Source organism: Heloderma suspectum, chromosome 4, assembly GCF_057233095.1.
Source record: "Heloderma suspectum isolate Gila_16-S chromosome 4, 16-S_ref, whole genome shotgun sequence".
Lineage (NCBI taxonomy): Eukaryota > Metazoa > Chordata > Lepidosauria > Squamata > Helodermatidae > Heloderma > Heloderma suspectum.
In genome coordinates, this window is record NC_139461.1 from 194,374,882 (window position 1) to 194,390,414 (window position 15,533).

The following is a 15,533-nucleotide window of genomic DNA, read 5'->3' on the forward strand; positions in this document are numbered from 1 at the left end:
CACCCCAATGTGATGTTTTACCTTAAGTGAATGACACTCTTTATTGTTTGTTTCTTGAAGATTGATCAGGACTCCCATCAACATATATCCTGCATTGACATGCTTAATTCAGATCTTATTCTATGCAGGGTATATTAATTTCCTTTCAAAGATTCCATAATGACAAATTCATAGGGTGCTTCCAGATGAGGTTTTTATTGTGCAAGCGCCCTGCCTCTTTCACGGAATTTTACAGGAAGACATCGTCTTCCATTTGTAACCCTCCTGTATTTTCCCGCTGCTTCCTTCTGTCCTTTTTCTTACCACAAAAAATCTAGGGAAAGACAGAATAGCTGTACAATGCATTTTGAGTGGTACCGCTAGGAGCTGACCATCTGGAGGCACCGCTAGTTAGCACAGTATAATCTTCCCCCATTCCTTTCAGTTTCACAGGCATCTTTGGAAAGCCACTGTTAAATCCGCAAATTAACTCTTCATTTAATGTGGTTCAAGGCATGGCAGGTGGTAGGGAAAGGACAGCTAGATTAAGATTTAAGAAAAAGATAAGGAGGCGAGTTCTGTAGACACAAGTTATAAAAGATAGAAGACCAGTGTAGAAAAAGGTTTGATTTTCTATAACCTATATGGTTACATTTGGTTACATTCACTTCTAGAAGGGAAAACATTGACTTGGATCTTCCGTTATTTCTATAACAAAAGATTTTATGGTCAATATATAAAAAAATATGCTCCACAAGAGTGTCACATGCTCCTTGACTGAAATCTAGGTCAATACCCTGGACTGCCTGCATGGCACAAAAAGGGCCCCCTTTTTTAGTTGGGTCCACTTAGGGAGTGCAGCCTGCTTAATCTCAGATGCAATGTCTGTGCAGAATTCCACCATTGCACTTTCACGGGGCAGGATGATTCCTGAAATGGAGTGGGAAGAATTTAAATGCAGATGGACCCGATGAAATCACAAAGCAGCATTTAATCCTTTTTGCACATAGCAGTCATTGGGGCCTTTCTACTGCTGTTATAATTTCTGGTGAAAGCAGATATACAAGTCATTCCTGTTTCTGCCCTTTTTGGTAATTTCTGAAATGGATGCTTTCCTGTTTTGTGAGAGATTTTGAGTTGCCATATTCATTTCAAGAGCAAGCAGGAGACATGTAGCATCTTAAAGACCAATGCATTCATTGTGGCATTAGTTTTCAAAGGCAGGAACGTACTTCATTAGATGCATGCCATGAACCGGGAAGGAAAGGATGGAACCGGGCACCCACACACAAAGGCCCAGTGAAGGAGAACGCTGTTTTCCAGCAAGAATGAATACTGAAAACAGAAATATCATATGCGAGTTAGTCAACAAAAAGAAGTCAGCCAGATTTGATCACAAGAAGTCAGCAAGCTCATAATCTAGATGGGATCAGGCACATCTTGTGAGCTCCATTCCTGATATTATAAGAAGTGTGAGACTTGGGCCTTGCTCCTGTCCCTGACCACCATCACACTCAGCAAGTTCAAAGTCCAAGGCCACTAGCAAACAAAATGCATGGATTGCTGAAGATGTCCCGAAGAGATTCCGATGCTGCGTTTGAGGTGCCCCAGCTTAACTGCCAACAGAAACCAACAGTGCCCTGTCAACAGCAAGTGACAACGTCAGCAGATAGATGAGGAGATTGTGACAGCTATGATGAAATAACTGACTTATGCCATGGGTACAGCCCAGGAGAGGTTTGCCGGTTTGCCGTTGTCACAATCAATACAAAGTAGTGAGCAATCAGATGCCTGTAGAAACAAAGGTTCATCCCAAAGGGATGGAGATTGTAGCACCTCAGGGAAATGTCACTCACGTGGGATCCTCTGCATGTGTTATATTCAGGTATCAGTGTGATAGGTGTGGTCGCTCACTTTCCTGTGGGTATATTGACTTGGCCCGCCCCTAATTAAAACTTAAGTATAGCATGTGGGTGCTGTTCTATTAAGTGGTGTGATAAACAGTGATTTCATAGGAGCTAGTCTCTGTGTTGCTGAGATCTTTCGCTCTGACTCATAACGTAAGTAATGAGCTGCTGTGTTCTGAAATGCAGCACTTAAACTGGACTGGTTTGGGAGATGCGAGCTTAAAAATAATTCTAAATCTGAACATCCTAACTGGGAGATGAAGGAGTATCCCCAAACCATCTGCTGAATGACCACTTCACACATTATTATTTTTTGAGGTGCGTATATCAAAGATATTTTAAATGTACACCTAAAAATATAATGTCTGAACATGGGCAAACATGTGTAACATACAGACACATGTTCATTAGAGAGCTGTTATTGTTAGAGCTCACTGCTGAGCATTCACTTGGGGGCAAATCTGAGTTTGCCTTTGCATAATGTGTGAAATGACCCTATTGTGGGCCAGATTGAATGATACCACTCCCATGATCCACCCCATTGCATGGAGAAAAATGAGAGCACACTCCCTCCCCACCCGCCCCAGCATACCATCCTGTTTTTGCTGTCCCTGCTTGCTCAAGTTGGGATGAGACGTGTAAACACAACCTAGATGCATCAAATCCAGCACGCTTAGACTAAAATTGTATGTTGATTTCCTTAATAAATTCTAGTAATCAATAGCATGATTTTAGCCTGTGTGTGTTGGATTTTACATGTACTTCACATTTTGTCCCCCTGTGTGAACATGCAGGGAAAGGCAGGCCAGATGAGTGGGAAGGGACTGACGTGACTCGCACAAGCACCGCAGCCCAACTCGGCTTATTAATCATGATGGCTTGTGGTGCCCATGGGCACATTTTTGCCAATTCCCGCCTTCTGTGGCTTCTCATGTCCATACCCAGAGAGGGTGGCTTGTTGGGGTGGTTAACAAAGCACCCCACAATCCTACAACAGGCCATGGGTTCTGTTTGTTAACCACCCCAAGAAGCCACCCTCTCTGAGCTCAGATGATATGAGAAGCAATACATGGGAAGGGTAATTATGCAAATCAGCTGGCATGCAACTGGCCCATGCAGAGTGGTTAACAAGCCACCATGGCTTGGTTACGACCCTGTGATCGTGTGAACTGAGCCATTGTGTACACTTGTGCTCCTCAATGCATTGGGTTGGATTGGGGGCAGGGATGGCCCAGGACATTTTGCTGCCTGAGGTGAAGGACAAAATGGCACTCCTCCCCCATTCTACATGAAGAAGCTGAGTGGAGTGAAGCTGAATCTTATTTCAACACTGGCAATGGGACAGCATCTTCCACTACACCTGAGGACAGCAAGGTAGGTTAGTGGGTGCAGTGTCGGCTACACAGCATCCATAGCTCTGTCCTCCAACACCTCACTGTTGCTCCCCGCCTTCCAGTCTCTGCCACCTGAGTCAGCTGCCTCACTTTGCCTAATGGTGGGGCCAACCCTGATTGCAGGAGCAGTAATTGTCTGTTGGCCTAATGTGATGCTAAAAAATGGAAGGGAGAGTCATGTACGTGAGTTCAGAGAGATGAATCAGTGACATGGCAATTTGGCCATATGGAATTCTATAGAACAAGGCCGTAACACCCTGTTATATTCCAAATCGGGAACAGAGTAGGGACGTACGAGAATTTCATTTGGCTTCATTTTTTACTTGAATTTGCCTTGTTCGTGCCTCCAAACACAGACACAAACACAAGCTCAGAAAAGCTCACAGGTTCCCGAACTTGCATTCGTGTTGGAAAAACACTCACTTTATAAAATTTATTTTTGCATGAAAAGAAAAACAGATGACAACTGAAAACTGGAACCAGGCAATCTGAGCTTCAAGGTGGAATTAGGAGGTTCTCAGCAATCTTGAACTTTGCTGATTCTCCCCATCCACAGAACAGAAGCTGCATATTAACAAAATTTCCCTATGCAAATTTGAACACTATACAAACCCACACACCTCATAACTTTCCAGACCACTGCATAAATCTGATGAAGAAGCCTGCAGATGCCAAAAGCATATGCCACAACAAGTTTGGTAGTCTTTAAGGTGCCACAGGCCTTTTGGTTGTCTTTGCTACAACAGAGGGAAGGGCTGTAGCTCAGTGGTAGAGCACCTGCTTTGCATGCAGAAGGTCCCAGGTTCGATCCCCAGCATCTCCAGGTAGGGCGAGGAAAGAATCCTGCCTGGATCCCTGGGGAACCACTGCCAGTCAGTGTCAACAATACTGGGCTAGATGGACCAATGATCTGACTTGGTATAATGCAGCTTCCTATATTCCTATGTAGCTAGTTTAGTCTCAGCTGGTGTAGCCACAGGTTATCAATTTGGAATTGATAATACCAGAGCCTCAACATTCTTGTGGGGCAGGGGTTCTTCCTTTCAGAACTCTTGTAGAGAAAAGAAAGCTTAGTTTCCTCCCTACTTTTTCCTCACAGCAGCACATAAGCCACTTCCCCTCAGAAAAATACTTAGAAGTAGCATGGCTGCCACATTCTGCGGCAATTTCAGCTTTTCGCCTCAGGCAGCAATGATGTAAGGAGAATTAGTTTCCTCCACAACTAGCCTTATTCAAAGCTATGTTGTGTTCCCCTTCCCCCACCTACTTCTGTATATTAAAAAGAAAACCCAACAGCCTTTTCCAGTGCGTGCTATTTCTCCAACAGCAGCAGCACTTGATGAGGCCTACCATTCACCTAGACAAATAGGGAAGGAAGAAAGAGGGAAGGAAAATTCCTCTCCCACATGCTGATGCTATAGGCACAATAACCAGGGAGAGGAAGAAATGTAAGGCCAGAACTCTCCTTTGTACATGAAACCACCTGTGGTTTGGGGGGCATCAACAACAGTAAAGGAAAGTAAACCTGTCCTCTCTCCAGCTGCCCAGCTCATTCTCCCACCCATGCTCTTGCATGAGAGTTGCTGGCCACAACTAGGAACCAGCAATGCTGCCAAAGTTAAGGCTGCGCTAAGGAATCCTGAATTGTCTTATTTATTTGCATATGAGAATATGACAGGAACCTATACAGAGCTCCTGTGTGAGCATTCTCATGTGTCTGGCAACACTGGTTCTCACAAATAGCAGGTAAGTGATAAAACTGTTCCTGGACTATACCACTTCAGATTGCAGGGGTGGGGTATGCACATGACTGAATATTCCTTCATATATAAAACAAACACTCTCATTGGACAAGTAGATATTAGGGAGCTATCTCCCTGATAATCTAGTTTGGCATGCTAGGATTCCCACTCACCCACCCATAGGGAAGTATTTAACCATGCAATTTCCCCACATGAATTTTGAGGTTTTCCCACCTCAGCTACTGATTGCACAGGTTAGGCCTTAACATAGCTGGAACAAATCCACAAATTATTGTGTTCTTCTCTTGTAAAAATAAGTTTTTTTCACAAAGAAACAAAGTATATCCCCTGCACACTATTACAAGGATGTTTCCAGGTAACAATATTTTTGAACTTTTGCTTTAGGCCTGAAAAGAATATTTGACAACAGGAGATGTGTGACATTCATATGGTAATAAATTTATCCAGTATCTCAGAGAAAGAATTGGGGGAGGAGAGAATACAGGCATTAATTTTGTGTACATTAAAGCAACATGAATGGGAAATACATACCACATTTTGACCACATCGCCTGTGAGGGTGCAATCCTATGCATGTTTAGACAGAGAAAAGGCCTATGCTGGCTGGGGAATGCTGGGAGTTGTAGGCCTTTTTTATGTCTAAACATGCATAGGATTGCACCCTAAGTTGCTTTAGGGGCCCTATTTGGGCAACTCATACATTTATAAATAATTTAAAACAAAAACCCCTTTGGATCTATGCACCTTCTTGCCCTCAGCCATGGACCTGTCAGAACATCTAGCCTAAATAATATCTACACACTTGTAATTTAGCATGACTTCATAACAATATACATGCTTAGAGATACAAAATAATTGATTGTCAGTTCTTCTAATTTGGGAGGCTCAGCTGTAGATACTGGATAATTTCATCACTATGGGAAATACCCAAATGAAATCATAATCAAGAAACCAAACGCCATATATCCTTTGAATTCAATTATGTCACCATGATTTAGTCCAAACTTCTTTTGATTTTCAACACTGTCCTAACTGGCTGTATATTTTAGGGTTCAGAAAGCAGCCAGATTTCCATCCACCTAGAGTCATTTCTAAGACACCACAGTCCTTCCCTTTGGAAATGAAATCACTGCAGAATATTCATTAAGCAAACTGCACTGTATAGGAAACCAAAGACAACAACTGAAACTGCATCTCCTCTACCTCTCATCCCACAAATTCCAGTCAACAAACCTTGTTTCTTGAGTCCTGATCAGCAGAGAGCAACTCCAGTGGTCAGGGTGCAGCAAGTATAGCCCTGGAGTGCAAGAGCTTGAGCAAAGAATGGCAGAGAAAGCAAAGTAGGGGTGGGAGGATCCACCAATCACAAGCAGGGCGGGGAAAGGGAATCAACCTATCGGTGACTCTGGCATCTCCTCCTCAAAAATTAGGACATAACAGCCTCCATCAAATGTGGCAATAGCCACTCACACACTGTTTGTGAGTCACACCTGTTCTGACCTTAAAATTACCTGGGTTGAAACTGGAAGGAGCCCAGGGAGAGATTTGTTTTAAGCCAAGAGAAAGCAAGGCACCCAAGAGTTGAAATATTTTGTTGGGATCTCAAATGGAAAAGCTGTTTGTGTTTTAAGCATCTAATTGTCACTGATGCATTACTGTGAAGTGAATGAACAACTAGAACAGTCAGAGTCCCCTAACCTGGTGCTCGCCAGATGTCTTGGAATACAACTCCCATCACCCTCATGCTGAATTATGTCTGCAAATGGGTGCTGCATACATAATTCTCTAGTCCAGCCTTCCTCAACCTCGTCTCCTCCAGATATTGTGGACTTCAAGTGCTATCAGCCCCAGCCAGCATGGCCAATGGTCAGAAATCCTGGGAGTTGTAGTCCAAAACATCTGGAGGGTACCAGCTGGGGAAGGCTGCTGGAGTCTAATTCAACAGCTGGGGCTGTGTTTGAGAGCAGGACTGCTTTAATTTTAGTCAAATTATATCTCCCCCCATGGCCTTCTAGAAACAATAGCAAAGGAGGCCATTATGGAGAGCAGGGGGCTGGGTCCTGTCTGTCTGTCTTGTAATTTGAGTGCTGGTGATGAGTCATGCTAACACATCTTGAGGGTGGTTTATCCTTCCAATAAATTGTTTGGGGGAATGTGAGGCTGGACAGAATGAGACAGCTGCCGCACACATCTGATTTGGGCTGTCATGAAAGGGCAGCACATGGTTATTTAATGTATTATTGTATTTTTGCTGCCAAGGAGAGAGAGTGAGTGTGCGCATTTGTGGGATTTTCTGCCTCTGGTGTCAAAATAACTTGATGATCACTCTGCACCTTGAGTGTGTGTGTGGGGGGGGGGGGCATCATTTAGTGCTCCATCTCAGGCAGCAAAATGTCTTGGGCTGGCCCTACAAACTGCTAATCAGTCTGGCTGGATCTATACTAGAGCTTTTTATCCGTGCTGAAGTGCACTGATAACAGCTGGAGCACATTACGCATTCTGTATACTGCTTTCCTAGAGTTATTTCTTGCTTTTTATTCCATGTTATCCAAAACACCATAACAGACGCCATCGTGTGTGCTACGAGGTATAAATGCGCAAAAGGGATATAGGATCGCTGTGATGGGACTCTATCGATACGACACAAAGTGTAGCTCTGGCCTAACAGAGTCTAGCTTCCTGCTGTGCACGCAACAGGTTATAGGGCCTAGATATTATTTAACACCATTGCCGTATATATTATTTTGGTATGCTCCTAGTTGTTTGCCAGTCATCAGATTGTATCCAATGTTAGATTAATTTAAGCCCCATTCATTTCAGTGGACTCACATTTCAGTGGCACCATCATTGGATGCATCATGCAATCCATTGTGGTGAACAGGGGTGGCCATGTGTCCTCGTTTACAAAATACATTCCCCTATTTGAAGGGCGCTCAGAGGACTGTCCTCTGTTTGAAAGTGTCCTCTGTTTGAAGTCCTGACCAGTTTCCAGTCTGAAGATAAAGAACCAAAGAACTGGTCCCCATCATCAGCTAGCACCTGAACTGAGAGGCACACAGGTCACCTGGTCACAGTCTTTGGCACTATGGTAAGACGTAATGACTTCCTATTTAAATTGTAATATATATAAATTTGCATCTATCTGTATGTCTATCTGTATTAGCATATACAAACGTTATGCAAATCACTGTCCTCTTTTTGGTGATGCATTTCCTCTATTTTGGAGAGTCAGAAGTGGCCACCCTAAGATCACACTGGGACAGATAACAGCTACCGACGCCTCTGTCGAAACTGCCTTCAACTCCCTGAAAAAGGTATCACGTGCCTCCAATACTGAGTTCATCCTTCTCCTTTTGGGAGGCTTTGATCAACGCCATTACGCTAAACATTTCTTAAATTAAAAATATGGCATCACTGACTGCACAATACCCTGTTGCATTGCTGGCAGTGTCATCACCATAGGTGGTGTTATAGAAAGGCGTTGGAGACTGACTGGTTGTGCATTCTTGTTTGCTTTTACTTTGGGGAGGAAGCTGGGTGGAGCTTTGGACAATTCAGTCTTATGCCTATGTCAGCACCAGTAGCTTGAATGCTTCAGTCACATTACAGCCTCTCTTCCACCATTCATTTGACTCGGAGAAACTTATTATTAACTGCTATTATGGATTTTGTAGCAGTAGCACTGAAGCCCAAATCCTTTTGCACCAGCTATTGTACACATCGAAAACAATTAGACAATCACTTCCCTGCCCAGCAGAACTTCCACCATGGTGTTTTATTTCTCTTAGGGCTCCTTCACACAAAGCTTTTATCCTGCAATTGAGATCGCTCCTTCATGGAAGTTTGCGGGCTCTTTACATGATGCAGTAATCATCCCAGCCATCTCCTGCACCAAATGCCCTTTGTTCTGTTTTTAAATAGATTGCAGATAATGAGCTATCAAATTACTCCATTGTGTTCTGCTTGAGTTCCCTCCCTCAAAAGAGTTAAAGTGGCAAGAAGAGGAGCAAGATCAATGAAAGATAATGGAAGACTCAGCTATTTTGGAGAAGGAGGGGGGAAGGGGAAGGGGGAGGGGGGAAGGGGGAGGGGGGAAAGGAAGGAACTGGGTGTAAAGGGAATCAGTTGTGTTCCTGCATCTAAAATGGAAGCAGAAAGCCTCGTTTTAAATGCAGGATTTTAGGATGGTGTAGAAATGCCCTTGGGGCTGTGGTGGCTTAGTGGTTAAGACGCTGAACTGCAGACTGGAAGGTCAGCAGGACAGCAGTTCGAGACCCAAGTGCTGCGTGACGGAGTGAGCTCCCATCTTCAGTCCCAGCTTCTGCCAACCTAGCAGTTCGAAAGCAAGAAATTGCAAGTAGATAAACAGGTACCGCCTCGGCGGGAAAGGTAACAGTGTTCCGTGCACCTCGGTGTTCAGTCATGCCGGCCACGTGACCACGGAAGGGTCTTCGGACAGCGCTGGCTCTTCGGCTTCGAAATGGGAATGAGCACCGCACCCTAGAGTCGGACACGACTGGTTGGGGACACCTTTACCTTTTTAGAAATGCCCTTAGAGGCAGGGCTTTTCCTTGAAATCTGATGCGGTGTCCTCAGTTACATGAAAGTGCTCTACAGGCTATTCTATGGCTGCAGTCCAGATAAAGCTAAGTACCATTTATTTTAATCAGGGGTGGGGAATGTGTGGCCCTCCAGATGTTGAGAGAGGGCATCTCACATCACCCCTCACCATTGGCTATGCTGGCTTGGACTGATGAGAGCTGCAGTCCAACAACATCTGGAGGGCCACAAGTTGCCCACCCCTGGATTACATGGATGAGACCTAAGCACATGCTTAACTCTTCAGCTGAAATCAATACCTAAAAGTGCTTTACTATTCAACTGCACTGATTATATTATTACAGCCAATAATTATTGTATTGATTGTGTTAGCCAATAAATCTGGAAGATGGACAGACAGATACATAGTTAGATCTAGACAGAATCTTAAGAGTGCAATCCTATGCATTTTAGACAGAAAAAGGTCCTACAACTCCCAGCATTCCCCAGCCAGATGGAACAGCTAGGGAATGCTGGGAGTTGTAGGACTTTTTTTCTGTCTAAACATGCATAGGATTGCGAAGTCTTGTTACTGATCCTTTTATTTTTCTCTTCCTGCTTTCCTGTTTCTTCCCTTCTGAAACTGGTCTTTGCACTACTTTACACTCTTCCTCCCCATTTCTCCCTCTACCTTAAACCAGACTTGAACAGGACAGCCTTCAAATAGAAGACTACTTCAAATAGAGGATGGTCCTCTGTAAAGGAGAACACATGGCCACCCTAATATTTGCACACATAATTCCTTGTCCACCTAGAGTTTCACATATGAATTTCTAGGTCAGTCCCTTAGCTGGATTAGGGCAATAAGGTTTTCCAAGAAGTAGCAGATAACTGGATAGAGAAAAAGTGAACTTCTGCTAAAAATGGTTTTGACCATTGCAAACAAGCTTTCCTCTCACTTCTTTTGTCAGTGTATGTAAATCAGTGTTATAGCTGATTAGAGTTAGGTTTAACCAGGGTTTTGAAAATCGGCTTCTATACTTGTTTTCAAACTCTGGTTAAAAGTGAACAATGAATGGTTAGCACTGGTGAAGACATAACATGGTTAAATGCTAACAAGGGAGTGGAGGAGAAATTGCACGGGATGGCAGAAACGAGGGGGGAGTGTACTCAAACTTGGTCAGGTGCCAATCCATCAGCAACATTAAGGGCACAATCCTATGCATGTTTAGACACCCCCCCCCCCAAGTCCTACAACTCTCAGCATCCCTCCAGCCAGCAATGCTGGCTGGGGCATGCTCGGAATTGTAGGAGTTTTTTCTGTCTAAACATGCAAAGGATTGTGCCCTAAAGTCTATACCAGCCTATGTACAACCACCTCCAAACTAGAAACCATCTGCCCCACCCCACAAAAAACCTCCAACATCCTCTTCCAGGTGCCTGGTGGCTCACTCAGGTTTGCTTGAGTGGCTGGATGATCCTGAGTGACTGTCTTGAAGTCACTGATAGAAGGATAATGTCACACCCATTATTCAGCCCAAGTCAAGAGATGTGGGCTGCAACAGTGCCGTCTTTCACACAGAATGGAGTCGTCACAGCATGACAGCACACTGTTGTTAACTGTCTGTGACTCTCTTGAAACTTAGCTACTGAGCATGTTCAATGTCCCCTTCATGGATCACTGCCTTGTTGTGGCGAAGGGGCTTGCGTAACTCAGTGAAGCCATAAGCTATGCCATGCAGGGCCACCTGATCTGCCATGCGGACAGGTCATGGTGGAGAGTTCTGACAAAATGTGGTCCACTGGAGAAGGAAATGGCAACCCACTCCCGTATTCTTGCCAAGAAAACCCCATGGAACGTATCACAGGGCTAAAAGATATGATGCCGGAAGATGAGCCCCTCAGGTCGGAAGGTGTCCAGTATACTACTGGGGAAGAGCAGAGGGAATTTCCAAGTTGCGCCAGAAAGAGTGAAGCAGCTGGGCCAAAGCCGAAAGGACACTCAGCTGTGGATGTGTCTGGTGGTGAAAAGAAAGTCCGATGCTGTAAAGAACAATATTGCTTAGGAACCTGGAATGTCAGATCAATGAATCAAGGTAAGCTGGAGGTGGTCAAACATGAGATGGCAAGACTGAACATCGACATCTTGGGAATCAGCGAACTAAAATGGACAAGCATGGGCGAATTTAATTCAGGTGACCATTATATCTACTACTGTGGGCAAGTATCCCTTAGAAGAAATGGAGGAGCACTCATAGACAACAAAAGGGTGGGAAAAGCAGTACTGGGGTACAATCTCAAAAACAATAGAATGATCTCAGTACGAATCCAAGGCAAACCATTCAACATCACAGTAATTCAAGTCTATGCCCCAACCACTGAGGCCGAAGAAGCTGAGGTTGATCAGTTCTATGAAGACCTACAACACCTTCTAGAACTAACACCAAAAAAAGATGTCCTTTTCATCATAGGGGATTGGAGTGCTAAAGTAGAAATACATACTAGAAGGCAAATCACAGAATTTAACTACTATTTATAGGTAATTTAGGGCACAATCCTATGGCTGCTAGACAGCGTCAAGACAGCCATAGGATTTTTCGGTTTCCTGGAACCAAACTCGGAGCCAGGGCTCCAAGCTCGGTTCCCAGAAATCCGAATCCCCACCCGCTCCCCCTCATAGGAGGCGCGATTCATCCCTGGCTCGGCACTCAGAGGAGCAGCATGGAGCTGCCAAAAAGAGGGCATTCCTGGGGGTAGGGATAATGGAAGCGCCATTACAACGCTTCCTATGTGCCATCCGGCCTTCCCCCCCACTCCGAGGCGACCCAGTTAGACAGCTAAAATTAGCCGTCTAGCCACAAATGCAGAGCGGCTGGAGCACGGAGGAGAGGATCCCCTCTGCTCTTTGCCCGCCCTGCATTGGATAGTTGGCTGCCTCCGAGTTCGGAGGTGACTCACTATCCCCATGGGCTCGCTCCCTTATTTATTTATTTGTGTGTGTGTGTGTGTGTGCGCGCGTGCGTGCGCATACACACACACACACACACACAAAGATATATATAATCATTTATACCCTCCCTTTCAGCACTTAAAAAGGCTCACATGGCAACTAACAACCATAAAAAGCACTAACACAATAAAAACAACAACGGAGAGCTATAAAAACAAGGACCATAAAAACACGAACAAGCAGAGAAGGACTCAAAACCAATCAAATTTCTCATGGTGGGGGGGAAATTGCAGTCCACCTAAAATCCGTAAGAGGTTTTAGGCCAATCAAGCCTGTTTAAAAAGGAAGTTCCACAGCCTGGGTGCCACAACCAAACAAGACCTGTCCTGGCTGTGTCCCAGCCATCCATATCTCTGAAGGAAAAGGGCATGGAGCAACGCCTCAGATGACAAGCACAGTGAGCAGGCAGGTTCATGTAAGAGAAAATGGTCCTCCAAGTATCCTCGTCCTGAACCATTTAGCGCAGTGGTTCTCAACCTTCCTAATTCCTCATGTTGTGGTGACCCCCAACCATAAAATTATTTTCGTTGCTACTTCATAACTGTAATTTTGCTACTGTTATGAATTGTAATGTAAATATCTGATATGCAGGATGTATTTTCATTGTTACAAAACCATACTGTAAAAAATCCTCACTATATTTTCTTTTCTTAACGTTCTTGTCTACACGATCCATTGTCATGGGATGGTTTGCTAATGAAAATAATATATAACAATAGCTTTAATAATACAAAAGATGATACATGGCATAATTCAGTCAATACAGTTCATTAAAGTTTCCTATGATTTACCATTCTCTGTGTTGTTGTTTTTACATACCTGTTACTATCACAAGGGGGCAGTATTCACATCAACCACAGCTGAATATAAAAAGACGGATCCGCATCCAGATTAAGTTCCCATGGTACAGATTTTTTTTTTTTGCAGTAGTTGATGATTTTACAGTACATGATTTTACATTTACCCAGTAATTATAATTCATGAAGTGTCGTTTTACCTCCAATACTGCTGCTTTCAACACAGTAGCTGCTTTTAACAGAGTAGCTGCTTTCAACATAGCAGCTGCTTTCTACACAGTAGCTGCTCTCTACATATGTGTGACTGGTCCACATAAGTACATTATGGTGCCAACCCTGTCACATACACCTGTATTTGTACGGGGTGTATGTGATGGGGTTGGCGCAATGATGTCATCACGCCGGGTACTCGTATGTGGGCGTATCTGCATGTGGGCGGACCCGCCTGGAGACGGATAGAGGAGCGGTGTCTCGGTTCCTAAGACCATCGGAAATATGTGTTTTCCGATGGTCTTAGGCGACCCCTGTGAAAGGGTCGTTCGACCCCCAAAGGGGTCGCGACCTACAGGTTAAGAACCGCTGATTTAGAGCTTTACAGGTTGGTTGGCCTAAAATATCCAGATTGAACCTAGAACTGAACTAGAAGCCAGTGCAGATTGAACAGAACTGGAGTGATATGCTCCGAAAATTGAGTTCCAGAAACCACTCTGGCTCCATTTTGCAACAGCTGAAATTTTCAAATTCTTTTCAAGGGCAGCCCTACATAGAGTGCACTGCAGTAAATTATTCAAGGCCTCTGTAACAGTGACCAAATCTGCTTTGTCCAGGAAAGGATGCAGATAGCACACTAGTCAAAGCTGTGCAAAGGCACTCCTAGCCAAGCCGCCACCTGAGCATCCAGGCGTACCCTCAAATTGTAGACCTGGTCCTTCAAGGGGAGTGCAAAACAGGCTGTAACCTAATCCCAAATTAGCTTTCTTACTGAAGAACAACACTGCAGTCTTGCTTGGATTAAGCCTAGTCTTGTTGGTCCACATCTAGTCCATTACCTCATTCAGAATCAGTTCAGAACATTCATAGCGTCCTTGGCGCTAGATGGAAAAGATCTGGGTGTCAGCATAGTAACCCAACCCCAACTCCACAGATGATCTCTCCTTCCAGTATCACATAGATACCAAACAGCATGAGAGACAAGATGATATCCTGAGGGACCCCATAGGGCAACCTTCCCTGTCCTGGTGCCGTCTAGATTTTTGGACTGCAATTCCCAGCCAGCATGGCCAAAGGCTACCATACAACAATGGCCAAGGTGTTGGACAGTAATCCCCAGCACATTCTAGAATTTACTCACCGAGTAAGACCGGAGCCACTGTAATGCAGTGCTCCCAAGTCCAATCCCAGCCATGTACCATACCTAGTCAACAATGGAAGCAAGATCTCTCTAGGACTATAACCCTGTGATAGCATGAAATTGGGATAGTACTGTGAAGAGTCATATGAAGAGGCATAGAATTGCATAGCTGGGTAGACTTCATCCCCTTGCAGAGAACGGTATCAGAGATGGGCAAACTTCAGGCTTGTGGAATCTACTTCTAGAAGATGGTGGAGCCAGATGCAAAATGGTAACTCATGGAGCAAGACCAATTTTCCTTTTGCATCCCATGAGCCATACACTGGGCTGACCTGCATATGCAAGTATAGAAATCATCTAATTTATTTAGATCAGAAGTTCTAGTACAAAAGTTCAAAAGCAGCTAGCAAAGCTGCATACAGACTTGGACAAAGGCAAACAATGAATATTCATATTTTACAGGTGAAGAACACCGGGGCTAAGAGATGAGCAATTAGCCCAAGACCAGCTATGGTAGGTTTTTTTTTTTGTAACTGGTAATTGTACTTGCTATTGTTAAACTACTAGCAATCAGCAGTGCTTACTGATCTACTGCAAATCACCCAGAGATCTACTGGTAGATCCCAATCTACCTTTTATATTATACTATGTATGTATGTATGTATGCAGTTTATTATGTGTTTTTCATTATAACATAATCTCAAAACAGGGTACAACCAATAAAAACAATTGAATCATATATCCCCCGCACGCACGCACACACACACACAGTAACAAACGGGAGAACAAACAAA

The 15,533-nt window shown here is 44.2% G+C and overlaps 1 protein-coding gene across 1 annotated transcript in view; it reads right to left on the reverse strand.

The window, feature by feature from the left end:
- The window catches only part of LOC146347905 (uncharacterized), a 91,528-nt gene extending 85,186 nt beyond the window's left edge, over nt 1–6,342 (reverse strand). The window contains exon 1 of the mRNA XM_084851628.1: nt 6,276–6,342. The gene's annotated coding sequence lies outside the window, so the exon portion shown is untranslated. The remainder of the gene's footprint in view (nt 1–6,275) is intronic.
- Nucleotides 6,343–15,533: the final 9,191 nt, after the last annotated feature.